Source organism: Balaenoptera musculus, chromosome 12 (genome assembly GCF_009873245.2).
Source record: "Balaenoptera musculus isolate JJ_BM4_2016_0621 chromosome 12, mBalMus1.pri.v3, whole genome shotgun sequence".
NCBI classification, from domain to species: domain Eukaryota; kingdom Metazoa; phylum Chordata; class Mammalia; order Artiodactyla; family Balaenopteridae; genus Balaenoptera; species Balaenoptera musculus.
In genome coordinates this window covers 40,333,867-40,349,737 of record NC_045796.1, presented here as the reverse complement: position 1 = coordinate 40,349,737, position 15,871 = coordinate 40,333,867, and the positions used below count along the sequence as shown (strand labels likewise).

At 35.4% G+C, this 15,871-nt stretch overlaps 1 long non-coding RNA gene across 2 annotated transcripts in view; it reads right to left on the bottom strand.

The window, feature by feature from the left end:
- LOC118904856 overlaps positions 1–15,871 on the bottom strand; it is a 282,771-nt gene that overhangs the window by 123,327 nt on the left and 143,573 nt on the right. For both annotated transcript variants that reach the window (XR_005022105.1, XR_005022104.1), the window contains exon 4: positions 8,287–8,431. This is a non-coding gene — a long non-coding RNA (uncharacterized LOC118904856). The remainder of the gene's footprint in view (positions 1–8,286; positions 8,432–15,871) is intronic.

Below are 15,871 nucleotides of genomic sequence, written 5' to 3'. Positions count from 1 at the left end.
TTCTTCATGTTTTTCACACTCCATCTGGTCTTAAGTATTTAAGTGTCCTTTTCCTTTTTGCCAAGTTCAAAAAAAAGCACATGCATCACTCTGCATCTTTAAAGCATTTTACAAACACTACCAAATTAAAATTCTTTAGTGTTTTAAAATTTAGCTCCTGCCTGCTTTTCTCATGAGCCTCTAAAATACCTCAGTAAGTGGTTTTCCTTTTGTTTGTTCTCAAAAAAAGATAAATTTTATTTCCATACTTAAACAAATATTATTTGTATTTTATTCAGCATGTATTAGAGCATTTGTCTAGCCTAGGATTTTACGGGAAAAAAAAATTAAGAAATGGCAAATCCGTTTTTTGTTTTTATTTTTCCTCTGAAGTTTAACTTTGATTTAGCACATTCTAGGTGTCAAGCACTACGTGGCTACATTTTAACCTGAAACAGAGAAACAGAAGTGAGTCTCTCTGCCTTTTGGGAATTCACGATTGTTACGGAGACTAGACACATGAGTGGACCGCATTAAAGGCAGACTGTGATGAGTGCTAGAACGCAAGCTAACGATGAGGACGACCAAGACGGCTGATACTTGCTAAGTCCTTACGGTGTGCAGGGCAATTTTTAAAGCTTTTCCCACAACTAACTCAGTTAATGCAGTGAGCTACAGGAAACAACAAAGTACTGTGGAGTTATGTCAGCGGCAAAGTAGAAGTTAATTTCAACTGCTTAACTAGTATTTGGACAAGTTTGTGAGCACTTTTTTTTTTTTTTTTTGGATGCACCTTGTGGCATGCGGGATCTTAATTCCCCAACCAGGGATCAAACCCATGCCCTCTGCATTGGGAGCGAGGAGTCTTAACCACTGGACTGCCAGGGAAGTTCCATGTGAGCGTTTTAAATTCTTCTCAAATCATTTTTCTTTCATTGCTCACACAACGGTCTTATCAGCTATCTTTATGCCATATTTTTCATTTTTCCCCCTTTTATTTTTATATTCTACAAAAATCCCCTGTTATGGGCTGCACCGTGTCCCTCTCACATATTCATATGGAAGCCCAAACCCCCAGTACCTCAGAATGTGACTGTATTTAGAGGCGGGGTCTCTAAAGATGTAATTAAGTTAAAATGAGGTCAATAGGATGGATTCTAATCTGATATGACTGGTGTCTTTATAAGAAGAGGAAATTTGGACACAGATGGGTACAGAGGGAAGACCATGTGAAGACACAGGAGACGGTGGCTTCCTGCAAGCCAAGGAGAGAGGTCTCAGAAGGAAACCAACTCTGTTGACACTTTGATTTCAGACTTCCAGCCTCCAAAACTGTGAGAAAAGAAATTTCTATTGTTTAAGCCACCCAGTCTGTGGTACTTTGTTATGGCAGACCTACCAAACTCATCCACCCTGAAGTGTGCGCATTTCTCACATGATTTTTCATCATATTTACTTCTATTTTATTTATGCCTTGTATTTTTCAAGTAATCCTTTGTAAAAAGGGCACAATATCTAAAAGCCAAAATCGAAGGGTGAGAAGGCAGGTGCACGATGGCACTACCTGGGCCACCAACACACTGAGTAAACTTAACCCAGTCACAGAGGAAGGGTGCTCAGAGTCACCAGTGATGCATTCACCTCTAGATGCACATTCTCAGCCCTGATGGTAGAAAAAAAGAAACATATTTGTCCCCTAAAAAGTTCAAATAACAAATAAAGTTCACATCATCATGAGAAAGCATTTATTTAGTGGGGAAAAGAGATCAGATGGTCTCGCCCTTTTCCAACTCAATTATAAATGATAATTCATACAATTTTTGAGACTGTATGCACTTTTCTAAAACATTAATATCAGTTGTCAGAGGGGCCTGGGGCCAGGAAAATAAATATTTTAAGAAAGTATATATAGCCTAGAAAATTGTATAAATTATTATTAGAATTATTTTTGAATTCTGAGCACTCATTGGGGTGGGAGGGAACTATTAGAAGCCATTCTTATTTTCTTTGACTCTTGGAGGTCTGATAGAGCTTCCAAGGGCTTCAAATTAAATACCCTCATAATAGCCTAGATTCTGAGATTTGGGCCAGAGCAGAAAAAAAAGCATAATGACTGTTTAGGACTTAGAGGTTTCAGTAATGACCAATATTAATAAATAATATTAAATTACATATTCCTACCATCTCTCCCTGAAAACTTGCCTGGCACAGAATACTACAGTCCTAAACATGCCCTAAAGGAACCACTTCTTTTGTCCCACAACTTTTACTCACCTGGAACATTTTAGCTAGATTCCTCCTCTCCTCTCTTTTTTTTTTATTCTCCTGGAGAATATATGTTAATTACCATTAATTTTAAACCTATTTTTGAACTATAATAAGCTTCAGAAAAGTATATACATTTGAAATTTATTTTTTGGAAATTAATTATTGGTTTAATTTAGGTTTACAAATGTACTGCTCTGCAGTTTATTGCTTTCTTACAATTTTTTAGTCTCCTCTGTGTTGTTCTTGTTTCACTTTTCATTTCTGACAATTATTTGTATTTTTAAAATCTTAGTTATATTTGCTAAAGTAAATTATTATTCTTTTCAAAGTACTGGGTTTTGTTTTTACTTATCCATTTTTAAATTTTATAGTTAGTTGTTTTGTGCTTTCATTTATATTAATCACTTTCTTCTCTTTTATGTTTGTTTTGTTTTCCTAGATTCTTGTCTTAAAAGCAAAGATCATTTATTTTCAATCTTCTTTTCAAATAGATACATTTAAGTTTATATCTTTTCTTCTCAGTTTTGCTTCAGTCATATTCCACTAGTTTTGTTAAGTAGCACTTTTCATTTGTTTATTCAGCTCCAAATAGTTTATAAGTTCCACATTGATTTTCACTTTAATAATTATTTGCAGTTGCGTGTTTGTGTGTGTGTGCTTAATTTCCTGGTATATGGGGACTTTTTTTGAATAGTGGAATTTCTTGTAATTGTTGATGCATAAGTAAATGGAGCCTGTATAATATCACCTTTATGGAATTTGCTGACATTCCCATTGTGGTCTAGCGCATGGTAAATTTTTGTGGCTGTAGTCTGTGTGCTTGAAAATGACATGCAGTTTTCTGGGTATGGTGCAGGCTTCTTTGTGTAGCTATTCAATCAGGCTTGTAAAGTGCATTACACAACTCCTCCATATCCCTCCTTATTAGCGGGTGGTTTCTCGGTTGGTTCCTGAGAGAGAGATGTTCAGCCTCTCGCTGTGATCATGAATTTGCCCATTTTCCTTTGTGGGGCTACCAGTATTTGCTTTATACATTCCCCTTTGTGCTACTCCAGCCCACCGTTGTGTTGGTTGCCCTGGGCTCTGTGGCCCCTGGTGTCACTTACTGACGTCATGAAGATGCCGTGCTCTTTCTCACCTTCTAAGGCAGAACTTTCTCTTGCACATTTTGCATTCTTTTTTCTCTTTTCAATTTGACCTTCTGCTGTCAGGGTTTCCTTCCATGTTCTAGTCCCTTGAGAGTTCTCTTTCTTGGTTTTGAGAATTCAGCCTGTAAAATGTTCTTTTCTAACTTCCACATGGATTTTGGTGGAAGAGGGGTGAAAAGAGGCTAAATAAAGCAAGTGTTCAGTTCTATCCTCTTGAGATTAAGCTTAAGAGTGACTCTAAAATGCTTTTCATTGTCTTTCCCTTCCATTACCCCAGACTCCCCTCTGATCATGCCACCCCTTGTCCCAACTTTCCAACCCCACCAATCTTGTTTTAGTTTCTCAATGCAGAAAGCTCTTTCCTGACTCAGGACTTTTACACATCAGTTTTCTCTGCATGGAATTACCATTTTCCCCATGATTTACCTACTGACCACACTTACCCTTCAGGAATCAGGTTGAATAGCACTTACTCAGACCCTTCCTAAACAATTCAAATTAAATCAGGCCATTCAATTCTACTTTCTTACAGTACCTGTACTTTTTTTTTCTTTTACTGTACTTTTTTGAGGAGAGTACACTCCAGAATCATATATTTTAAAAATCTGATTATTTACCTTTTTGGTTTTTCTTCCAAATTAATTTCAAATTCTAATTGGACAGAGACTATGTCTATTTTCTTTTTTTTTTTTCTATTTTTTCCTCACTGTTTCCCCATTGCTGAGACAGTACCAGGAATACAGTTAGTGTTAAAAAATTTGTTGAATGGATGAATGAATACTAGCCCCAAGTAGTTGCAGGTTGAAAACTGAGTATACAAAGATTCTAAGCACTAATATAAAGTTAAAATTCCATATAGATATGACACACTCCATCTTAAAGAAATGTATCTATTATGATTAAGAAAATCATAATAGGTATGAGTTATAATGTTCTAGCCATTTTATGTTCATTATAGCTAAACTTTACAATAATATTGAAATTTACAGATGAGAAAATTGAAGATTAGGAAAATCAAATAACTTACTCAACATCAAGTTATTTATAATAGCAGAGCTAAGATTCAAAACCAGATGTGTTTATTTCTAAAGTTCGTCCTTTCTTTCCACTCTCATTCCATGCACCATTTTGCAACACTTGGTAATCTAAGAAATCCTAATAATTTCATTCGAAAAAAATTTATTTTAAGGAAACTAAAGTGACATTTCCAGCTTTGAACTTGATCTAAAGTGAGACAGATATAAAAGGTAGTAACCAATCTGATTTTTTTTTTTCAAATTTTATACAACTAAAGAAATATTCAAAAGATCCCTTCAGACTAGGTCTTTAGATTCTTGGGGCAGAACCTCTCTAAATTTTGAGTTCAATTTTACCAAAGTGAATAGGCATGACCCCAGGATTTAATGGGAATGTGGGAGTACCAGTTTCTACTTCTCTGTTAAGGCCATTGGTTGGGATCCATTTAATACTTTCCTCAGTTGAACTCTGCCATGCATTAAGATAACAATTCAAGTCAGTTCGGGCCATTCAGTTATTTCACACAAAGTTGACAAAAACATTTGGACAATTGTTCAAACATCTGGATGATTGATTAAATCTTTGACTGAACTAATGGAACACTTGGGCATCCTAAAAACGAACAAGAGGTATCTCTGCCTGACTCTCCAAGACCGAAATGGGAAAATCAGTATTTGTCCTTAAGACTTTTCTTCACCTGTCTAATATTCTAAATGTGTCTCATAAGGAGATGAACATTGTGTGTGTGTGTGTGCACGCATGTCTGTATTTTTTACATTCCTATTATCCCTAAAGAGGTTTCGTTTACTTAGTTTCTGTGACTGAATATCAAAACAAAAGTGAAGAGAACAACTTGGAAAGATTTTTATAAAAACAATAGATTCACTCCACCCTTATTACAATATTATTTTTATTTAGCCAGTTTTTTAAAGTAGTTTCGCAATAGAAGCAATTAAGAATTATAACCTACTAGTTTATAAGAATACAGGGGGCTTCCCCGGTGGCGCAGTGGTTGAGAATCTGCCTGCTAATGCAGGGGACACGGGTTCGAGCCCTGGTCTGGGAGGATCCCCCATGCCGCGGAGCAACTAGGCCCGTGAGCCACAACTGCTGAGCCTGTGCGTCTGGAGCCCATGCTCCGCAACAAGAGAGCCCGCGATAGTGAGAGGCCCGCGCACCGCGATGAAGAGTGGCCCCCGCTTGCCGCAACTAGAGGAAGTCCTCGCACAGAAACGAAGACCCAACAGAGCCAATAAATAAATAATTAATTAATTAAAGGTGCTAATAATTTAAAAAAAAAAAAAAGAATACAGAAAGAAAAATCTCAACAGTATTTAATACATCAATGTGAAATATACCCGTGTATGAAAAACGTTAAATGCAAACCTCATTAAATAAATGTATAAAAGGAGAGAGAAACCGAATATAATACCTTTGAAAGAGCGTCTTATATGAAACCTCAAAACACCTCAATTGGGGCTTCCCTGGTGGCGCAGTGGTTGAGAATCTGCCTGGCAATGCAGGGGACACGGGTTCGAGCCCTGGTCTGGGAAGATCCCACATGCCGCGGAGCGACTGGGCCCGTGAGCCACAACTACTGAGCCTGCGCGTCTGGAGCCTGTGCTCCGCAACAAGAGAGGCCGCGATAGTGAGAGGCCCGCGCACCGCGATGAAGAGCGGCCCCCGCTTGCCGCAACTGGAGAAAGCCCTCGCACAGAAACGAAGACCCAACACAGCCATAAATAAATAAATAAATAAATAAATAAAATTTAAAAAAAAAAACAAAACACCTCAATTACTACAATAATATACACTGACAAAAAGCTCACAATATAAGAATTATGAATTGTCTTGAACTTAATTTTTTTCATATTTAATTAAAATAATTTATATTTTGTTTTCCTAAATTACTAATTTTGTAAATTTGTTTCATTTACTTTTTACCATTTTTATTCACTTTTGAAGATGCTCACTCTCAGTATAAAGAACGCTATCATATCTTCTCCACGTGGGGCATACGTGAAAAGTATTCACTGAAGTTTGTTGGAAACAAATAGAACGAAGCATAAAATGGCAGTTAAGATCATGGATCAGACTACTGATCCATCTAAATCACAAATGCAAAAGACACATAATCCATTACATACAAAACTGCTTCCAATTTCTATTTGGAGAGTTTTTTGTATCAGAAAAATACCTGTCTGTGCCTCTGTTTGCCTCACTGACAAATGAAAATAATAACAATGATGCTATAAGGTCATTCTGAAAATAAATTTGATAGTACACACAAAGCAACAGTACTGACACAGAGAAGATGCTCAAAACCATTAGGAAGAAAAATAATTCACTGGTGTATTTTTAGTATCAGGTTTATAAACGGAGTTCTATGATCATTTCTTTAATGAAAGGTCCAGTGTACCTAGAGCCATCTTTTTCACAGACACAAGAACAGACAAAAATTAGACCAAAGACCACAAGGAAGAAGATGCAAGGGATAAAGTACAGGGAACATTGCATTGTTTTCTGTAGTGCTAAGGGACTATAAGGAAAAGACACTAGTCTCTCACGTGCTACCATGAACATTTTACAAACTCATTCTTAAGGCCTGGAAATCTTGTTTTCGTTCCCACAATTTATGCCATGAATCTCAAAGCTCATTAAAAATCAACCTATTCTTGGGTTTCATCTTCAATGCTCCCCTCGCCTTGCCCCCAACTCAGAATTTGACAACGCAGAGCAGCCTCTGCCTCTCTTCCTTCCTTTTGCTTTAGGTAATATGACAACGTATTAATTTTGTTTTCCTTTATTCCTTTCTCCTCCCACTATTCTTTCTCCTTCAATGCCCTTTTCCTCTTTTTTCCATGCCTGTTTTGGACATTTTCTAAGATTTTTTACACTAGATAAATGAAATGCTATATATGAAATACCAAACCCAGGTTCTAATATATAAAAAGTGATCAAAAAATGTAAGTTCTTTTTGTTCTCATATGCTCTTCTTTTCCCAGTGATACCATCTGTGCTCATGGCTTTAATAATCAATTCCACATAGATGAGCCTTACATTTCTGTCTTCTACTGACTTTTTCTCCTCAGATTTACTCCTCTGTTCCTACCTGAACCAGCTGTTAAACCTCAATTCTTCCTTTCCTTGCCCTTGTCCACATACCACTCCTCACAACTTCTGTGCAAGTCCTCCGACTCTTTATGGTACTGGCTATATTTTGATCATTCATGAATTATCAGAGGTGACTTTCACTCTTTGTTTTCACCTATAAAAGTCACTAGGTCCTGGAGGATCTTAGTGTCTATCACACTCATGTTCTCTTTTAAATTCTCAGTTTACTAGTTCAAAACTGTAAGCAATAAAAACTGGGCAATTGCTCATAGATGGAACAACTTCTCGTTCCAAATCTATGCTTCCAAAATTTTGTTGCCATTAATACTACATTAATCGTTCTATAAACGTGGCACATTTCTTTGATTATGCCAATTCTTTTTTAAAAAACACTTTAAAAATTCTCCCAAATACAAACTCAATACCTTTTGTAGAATTTATCAACTCATGTTTATAGACTTATTTTTGATAATTTTAATTCTTCCACCGTATTATAATAAAACTGTTATTAAGAGTTCCCTGGTTCTGCATTGTTCTTTCTTACCCTGTATTTCCCTCCATGTGAGATTTTTTTCCCCAATAATCATCACTGATTGACATTGAACCTATAATTCAAGGCTTACTGTATGTACTATTTTCTGCAGTGAGTGACCTTATTTGATTCTCAGGCTTAGACAGCAGGAAACATTTATAACACAGCTTTTTGTTATTCACAGCTTCTACCACAATACCTCCCACCTTGTAAGGAACTAGTACCAACCTGACGAATGTAGGGAGACGTCTGTCCTTGGTTTCATGCAATTGTTATCCTGTGTGCTCTAGAATAAAGCCCTTTGAGAGAAGGGACTTTGTCCTGTCTTTCATGTTTCATTTCTCCACAGTTCCCAGGAATATACCAGAAACATCTAAAAGGAAGGGAAAGAATTTTATTTGATTGTTGGTTTTGAAGACAGCAGACAGTTACCTCTCACAGGTAGAAATATGAAATGACAACTAGCTGTGGTCAGAATGAGCCATGCCCAGAGGTCTAATTTGGGTTATCAGAAATGCAATTTCAGCAACAGGGGCAAGAACCACTGTAACCACCACAAGATTTGAGCAAAATATGATAGGTCTTGCACTCATAATAGCCCAGCACTTGTGATAAAGAAAAATCTAAACAGAGGCCAAGAAGAGAAATGGTCAGAAGAGAGAAAAGAGTCACTTGGTGTTGCTGATGGAGGGTTTCTGAACTGTAGCTGGTGCTAAAAGGGGCTTAAACACTCACCTCAGCCCTCCAAGAACAGATTTACTAATATTTTTTCCACAGCTGTAGAGATGAATGAGATGAATGTACAGGGGGAAAAAGATTTTCCTTTTCTGGCACACTTAAGACAAATGCTACCACAATGCTTTGATAGTAATTTAGTGAAGTGTCTCCACCCACTCTTATCTTGGTGATAAGAGGCTTTTATGAGGTGATTGATATGGACTGCAGTATTTATTTTCTTAGTATTAATTTTTTTCATTCACTTCCTTTTTTATTCTCCTTGGGTAGTATTTAGTTCCTGATCAGTTCTACAGAAATACCAGCTTGAGAAATAGTTTACTGAAAATGAGCTTTAGCAAAAGCATTCCCAGGATCAAATCCCAGCTCCTTAATTAGGGTAATAATAAAGAATGATAAACAAAATGAAAAAAATATATAAACAAAAATTATACCACCTTCTATTTGTTGAACACTTACTTTGCATCAGTCACTGTGCTGAGGACTGTGTATTTTTTTCTTATTTACTTTTTATTTCAGGCCTGTGAGGCAGGTATTACTATCTGCATCATGCAGAAGAAGAAACTTTAGCTCCAAAAATAGTTTTGGTCCCAAACTGTGTGACTGCAAAGCCCATATTCTTCATCCTTGTGGTTTGCCCTTCTGACTCTACATTTGTCTCTTAACTTTTCTGAACCTCAATCACATTGTAAAGCAGGGTCTAACCATAAATCTTGCTGTGATTCTGAATTTTGTGCATGGGATTTAAATTTAGGATATTTTACTCCATATTTGAGAATTTCTCAACTTTTTACCTCACTGTACTGTTTAGTCCTGGATTATATTTGATACTCATGAGCAATAACAAAAGTAAAATAAAATGCAAGTTATTGGCTCCCAAAAAAAGGTTACTTAACTGAACTTTTTAAGCACTTAAATAAACTTAAAACTTTCTAGGACCATATAAATATTCTATTAATATGTACTCATAAAGTTTACAAATTCAGAGCAAAAATTTTCTTTTGGAAGGGAAGTTGCTCATCAGCAATATTTAGTCAGAATCATAATTTGAATTCTAAGACTAATTAAGACTGTTGTGGTAGTTAATTTTATGTGTCAACTCGCCTGAGCCTCAGTGCCCAGATATTTGGTCAAACATTACTCTGGGTGTCTCTGTGAGGGTGTTTTTGTATGATATTTACATTAAAAAATGTGGACTTTGAGTAAAGCAGGTTGCCCTTCATTATGTAGGTGGGTCTCATTCAATCAGTTGAAGGCTTGACTCGAACAAAAATGTGACCTCCACCCCATGACCTCCACCAATTACATTTGCAATGTAATCAGCAAATTACCTTTCTGATTTTACAGCAAACTGCCTTTGGACTTGAACCACAAGTCCTTCCTGAGTTTCCAGGCTGCTTTCCTCCCCCATCAGATTTTGCACTCACCAAGCCTCCAGAGTCACATGAGCCAGTTCCTTAAAAAAATCTCTCTCTCTCCCTCTCTCTCTCTCTCTCCTTCTCCATATATGTATAATATCTTGTTGGTTCTGTTCTGTTTCTCTGGAGAACCCTGACTAGTACAGGCTGTTAGAGCAACTTGAGGAAAAATTTCATGATTATTTTGAAATTTTGAAATGAAAAGTCTTATTGAATTAGAAATCATTTTGCATTACCATCAGAAATTTTGAGGTGATATTGATCAATGAAAGAAAAGAAAGAGCTGTTAGATTTAAGAAGAATTGCGTATAATAAGGACCATGTAAGTAGCTCAAGTTATCCAAATTCTGGTTAATGATGAGAAAGTCATTTTCATCAATATAAAAAGAGTGATTAACACATCTCTGTCATTAGTTACTTTTTGTGAGACCAATGTTTCTTACAGATTGATCTGGCAAGATTTCAGAGAGGTCATCATTAAAAAGTCTTGATTAGAAATTTGGTGAAGCCACTTGAGACATAAATTTTAATATAAAAGTTGTAATCTGTTTACAGATTTTAAAATTTTAGTAGAAAAAATTTAAAATATTTTATTTGAAAGATTTATACAAGTAAAATTATTTAGTTTCTTCCCTAACACTTTGTATTTTATTTTTCTTATTGTAATTATGTGACCTAGATAAAATGTAATGATTTTTTTTAAAAGTCCAGTATCAATGTAGACTCTTCAAATCCCTCCACTTCAGGGTATCCCTGTAAGCCACTTAAATATTATGATTTTAATGTGTTGTAACATTAAAAATGTTGGAAGCCAGGTTAAAAAAAACCTGGACTTTCTTCTAAAAGCAATAAAGAATCATTGAACTTTATAAAACCCAAAGGGCATTAGAGATTTGTCCATAATTCTGCTCACCACACTGTATCTAGGTGGCTTTGAGGTTTTATTCCAGGAAGTACTTTACATATGTTTCATGCTTTAAAAAGCTTTCAGATACAATAGCCTCATTGTAATGAACAAGAGGAAGCAAGATTAGATACGTGGAGACCTTTTGGAAGGTTGTTGTAATAACCCAGATGAGAGATGATGTAGTGTGAATCAGGGTAGTGACGGTGGTGATGGGGAAAGGTAGAAAGCTTTGGGAGATGTTAATTAGAATCAATAAGATTTCTAATTGATTTGATGTGAGGAGTTACAAACAAGGAGGGAGGAATCCAATTTCTGGCTTGAGTAACACAAATCGGCAACAGTCTATAAGACGAGTTCCGTATTACCCGACTGTGGTGTAGAATGACACTTACACTAGTCCTCACCTCCTTCATTGCTTGGTGGTGACCCTCAGGTCCTTTCTCAAAGAAACCAAGGAACAAGAGAAGGTCATTAGCTCTTTAATATTTTCTCCATTGACCTAAAAAGAATAAGAATAGTTTTTGACTTCCTCACAAATTCCCATAGATCTTCCCAGAATTCTGGATCACGTAAAGGGATTATCCTTTAAGATTATCAGACCTAAATGTAAGCAAATATATTTTGTTTCCTGATCTAAGCTGTATTTTACTTAAGTGAGAGGCTACCCCTTAATTATTCCCACCTACCTCCATCACATTTTGTATTACTACCTTTTCTTTGTGTTCAGTTAAGGAACTGGAGGGATCCATTGTGCCCTTGTGGATGCCCTCTTCAGGAAAGACAAAGATATTAGGTAGTCAGTAAAGAAGTAAATCAGAACACATTCAAAATATAGGGACATTGGAAACTACTTGCTCCATCGCCTTTATTTTATAGGCAAGAGAATTGTGGCCCAGAGATAAGGTACAATGGGCTGAAGCCAGAGGATGATACAGGACAGAAAGTGAAAGAAGTTTACTAGAAACATAAATGTAAAGGGATTAATAAGTCAGATCAATTCATCCATCTTAACAGCTGCAATATTTCACCAAAGTTAAGACACCATCAGTTGTAAGACATGAAAAAAATTACCAATTAAATTACAATAGGGCGTTAACATATCTTCATTGTAAGATATATCCCAAATTCAGATTTGTTAGTAATCAAAATAAATAGTTGTCTTCAGATTGATAGGCCCCGAAAGCCAAGTTGTCAAGAAAAATTTCTATAGTAGATAGTAGCATTTTTACCCTTCTTTTAAAAGTCAAGAGTCTTTTAAGCACTAAGATACACAATCAGAAATTGTATACAACTTAATCCTTTAAAAATTCTTATTTTTTCTTTTATTATAGAAAAATGAACTCACAAGTCTATGTTTGGGCTCATTCAGAATTTTAGTTACAAGAAAAAATTATAATGATAATGATAATTATATATTTTTTCACATGCAATGACTATAAATTCTGCCATATTTTGGAAGGGGTCACAAACTACAGAAGTTCTGCATTCTGCTTTATTTCAAAGTGTACAGCATTAGTTAGGACAAGTCTAAGTAACTCTGGAAACACTTGGATGGTACAACATGCTCACTGATTTTTATTTTGTAAGCATCCCTTTACACATGAGTCATTAGATGAATTTCTCGTTCTAAGTAAATGTAATGAATTATTATTGTCATAAAATTTTAAGTCAAAAATGGGAAATGAAAGCACATGCTCTATATTAGAAGAAAGAGGAAATAAGAAGGTATGGGGTGTGGTGAAATGCATACCTAAACAGGTAAATGTTATCCAGCCTTCTTAAGTCAGAATTCTTTTTCTTTTGCAGTTAGATTCTTGCATGATATGTATGGAATAACTTTTTCAGGGGTGTAATTAGAAATGAAACATTAAACACACCTTCCTGCAACGTGGCATGACTTCCACCTAAGAAGAGTAGCATAACACAGTGTAGGTTTTGCTTCAAGTAGCCAGATCACGTGACTCTTCCAACAGATTAATATGGTTGGGCAAAGCATATTTTAGATTTGTCTTAAGAGATTATCATTTGTCTGCTCACCACATTGTGTCTAGGTGGCCTTTGGGTTTCAATGCTGAAAAGCATTCTTCCTATATTTCAGAATTTAAGAGCTTTTGGAAACATCAACCTCATTGCATTCTTAAGAGGAACATGTTGTACTAAAACTCAGAAAATTATATAAATTTTTTTTCTTTTAAATTTTTATTTAATTTATTTAAACTAAAAAAACACAAAGCTGAAAACCAAAAACAAAAAACAAACAAAAAAAACCCCAGTTCACTTATTTCTCCCATCCCTCACTCCCTGCTTCTTGCAACCAATGATCTATTCTCTGTATCTATGAGCTTCTTTTGTTGTTTTTGTTTTTTTTTTAGATTCCACATACAAGAGAAATCATATAGTATTTGTCTTTCTCTTTCTGACTTATTTCACTTAACATAATGTTCTCAAAGTTCACGCATGTTGTTGCAAAAGGAATGATTTCATTCTTTTTTATGGCTGAATAAGATTCCATTGTATATATGTTCCACAATTTTTTTATCCATTTATCCATCAATGGACACAGGTAGTTTCCATATCTTGGCTATTGTAAATAAGGCTACAGTGAACATGGGGATGTATACCTCTTTTCAAACAGTGTTTTCATTGTCTTTGGATAAATACCCAGAAGTGGAATTGCTGGATTTGTACGGCAATTCTATTTTTAATTTTTTGAGGAACCTCCATATTGTTTTCCATAGTGTTTGTACCAATTTATATTTCCACCACCAGTGTACAAGGATCCCCTTTTCTCCACATCCTTGCCAACATTTGTTATTCGTGTTCTTTTTGATTATAGCAATTCTAATCAGTGTGAGGTGATATCTCATTGTGGTTTTGATTTGCATTTACCTGATGATTAACGTTGTTGAGCATCTTTTCATGTACCTGTTGACCACTGCATTTCCTCTTTGGAAAAATGCCTATTCAGTTCTTCTGCCCATTTTTTAATAGGGTTGTTTGTTTGTTTTTGATGTTGGGTTGTATGAGCTATTTATAGATGTTGGATATTAACCCCTTACCAGTCATATGAATTGCAAATATTTTCTCCCATTCAGTAGGTTGTCTTTTCATTTTGTTGATGGTTTCCTTTGCTGTGCAAAAGCTTTCATGTTTAATTAGGTTCCATTTGTTTATTTTTGCTTTTGTTTCTTTTGCTTTAGCGGACAGATTCAAAAAAATATTGCTACGATTTATGTCAAAGAGTGTTCTGCCTATGTTTTCTTCTAGGAGATTTATGGTTTCTTACATTTAGGCCTTTAATCTATTACATTTAGGCCTTTACATTTAGGCCTTTAATCTATTTTAAGTTCTTACATTTAGGCCTTACATTTAGGCCTTTAATCTATTTTGAGTTTATTTTTGTATATGGTGTAAGAAAATGTTCTAATTTCATTTTTTACGTGTAGCTGTCCAGTTTTCCCAGCACCACTTATTGAAGAGACTGTCTTTTCTCCTTTATATTTCCTTGCCTCCTTTGTCATAGATTAATTGACCATAGGTTAGTGATTTTATTTCTGTGCTCTCTATTATGTACCATTGATCTATGTGTCTGTTTTTGTACCTGTACCATACTGTTTTGATTACTGTAGTTTTGCAGTACAGTATGAAGTCATGGAGTGTTATACCTCTAGCTTTATTCTTTTTTCTCAAAAGTGCTTTGGCTCTTCAGGGTCTTTTGTGGTTCCATATAAATTTTAGAATTATTAAAATAATTATATATTATAATAATTATAATAGAGAAAGTATATTATAAAGTATAATTATAATAGAGAAAGTATTATTATAATAATTATATATTATAATAATTACAATATAACAAATATAATAAGGAGTATTTTATTGAATTCTTTGGTCAATGAATGTTGGCAAACCCTGTGAGCTTCATGGTATAGCCTAGAAGAGGGCAATGAGAAAACTGATGACCTGCAGAACTAGTCGGACCCCTTTTTGATTGACTGAACTGAAAAACCATCCAGGTTTTATTATACTTCACACTCTGCCTCTTTTTTGGAGCCCTGGGGCATTTGTCATATAACAGTATTCACATGTGTATTCACTATTCACATTTTAAGATATTCTGAAAAACACCAAAGCAACAGCACTTCAAACCAACACTCCAACCTAACACCTATTCTCAGTCATTGATACTAGTGAGGGTTGGTTTACGGAGATGTGAGCTTAGAGCCTTTTACGTCAATGCGTGTATATGAGAATCAAGACTAGTGGTCGTGGACAACTTTGAAACATCATATTTAGCAGTTTAATGACTTTAGAGTTTGTGTGGGTGTGTCGTCTTAATTTATTTGGGTATTTCAATTAACTTCAAAGAAAGGGATGAGATTTTTCAACCTACTGAAAGGAGACATGGGCTAAAGAGTTGAGAAACACATTTCCTATTTTATACAGGCATAGGATTAAGTCCAGTTATTTTCTAGTCTACAAGGGTGAGTGGAGATGGAGCACAGATTGTTGCAGTGTACGCCATATTGCAGTTACAGCAAGAAAGGCTGAGCCAAGGTGAGGAAGGCTGAGCCACTCTGGTCTCCTGGCCATGCTTCTTAGGTCATTTTGGTCTCTAGTAGAGTATTGTTACACGTTACACAGCTTCTCCTTTCATGTATTGAACTAATACTTCTAAAGGAATTTAATTAAAATAAATTAAATTCCTTTAGAAGTATTCAGTTGAAATAAATTAAATTTCTAAGTGCAGAAT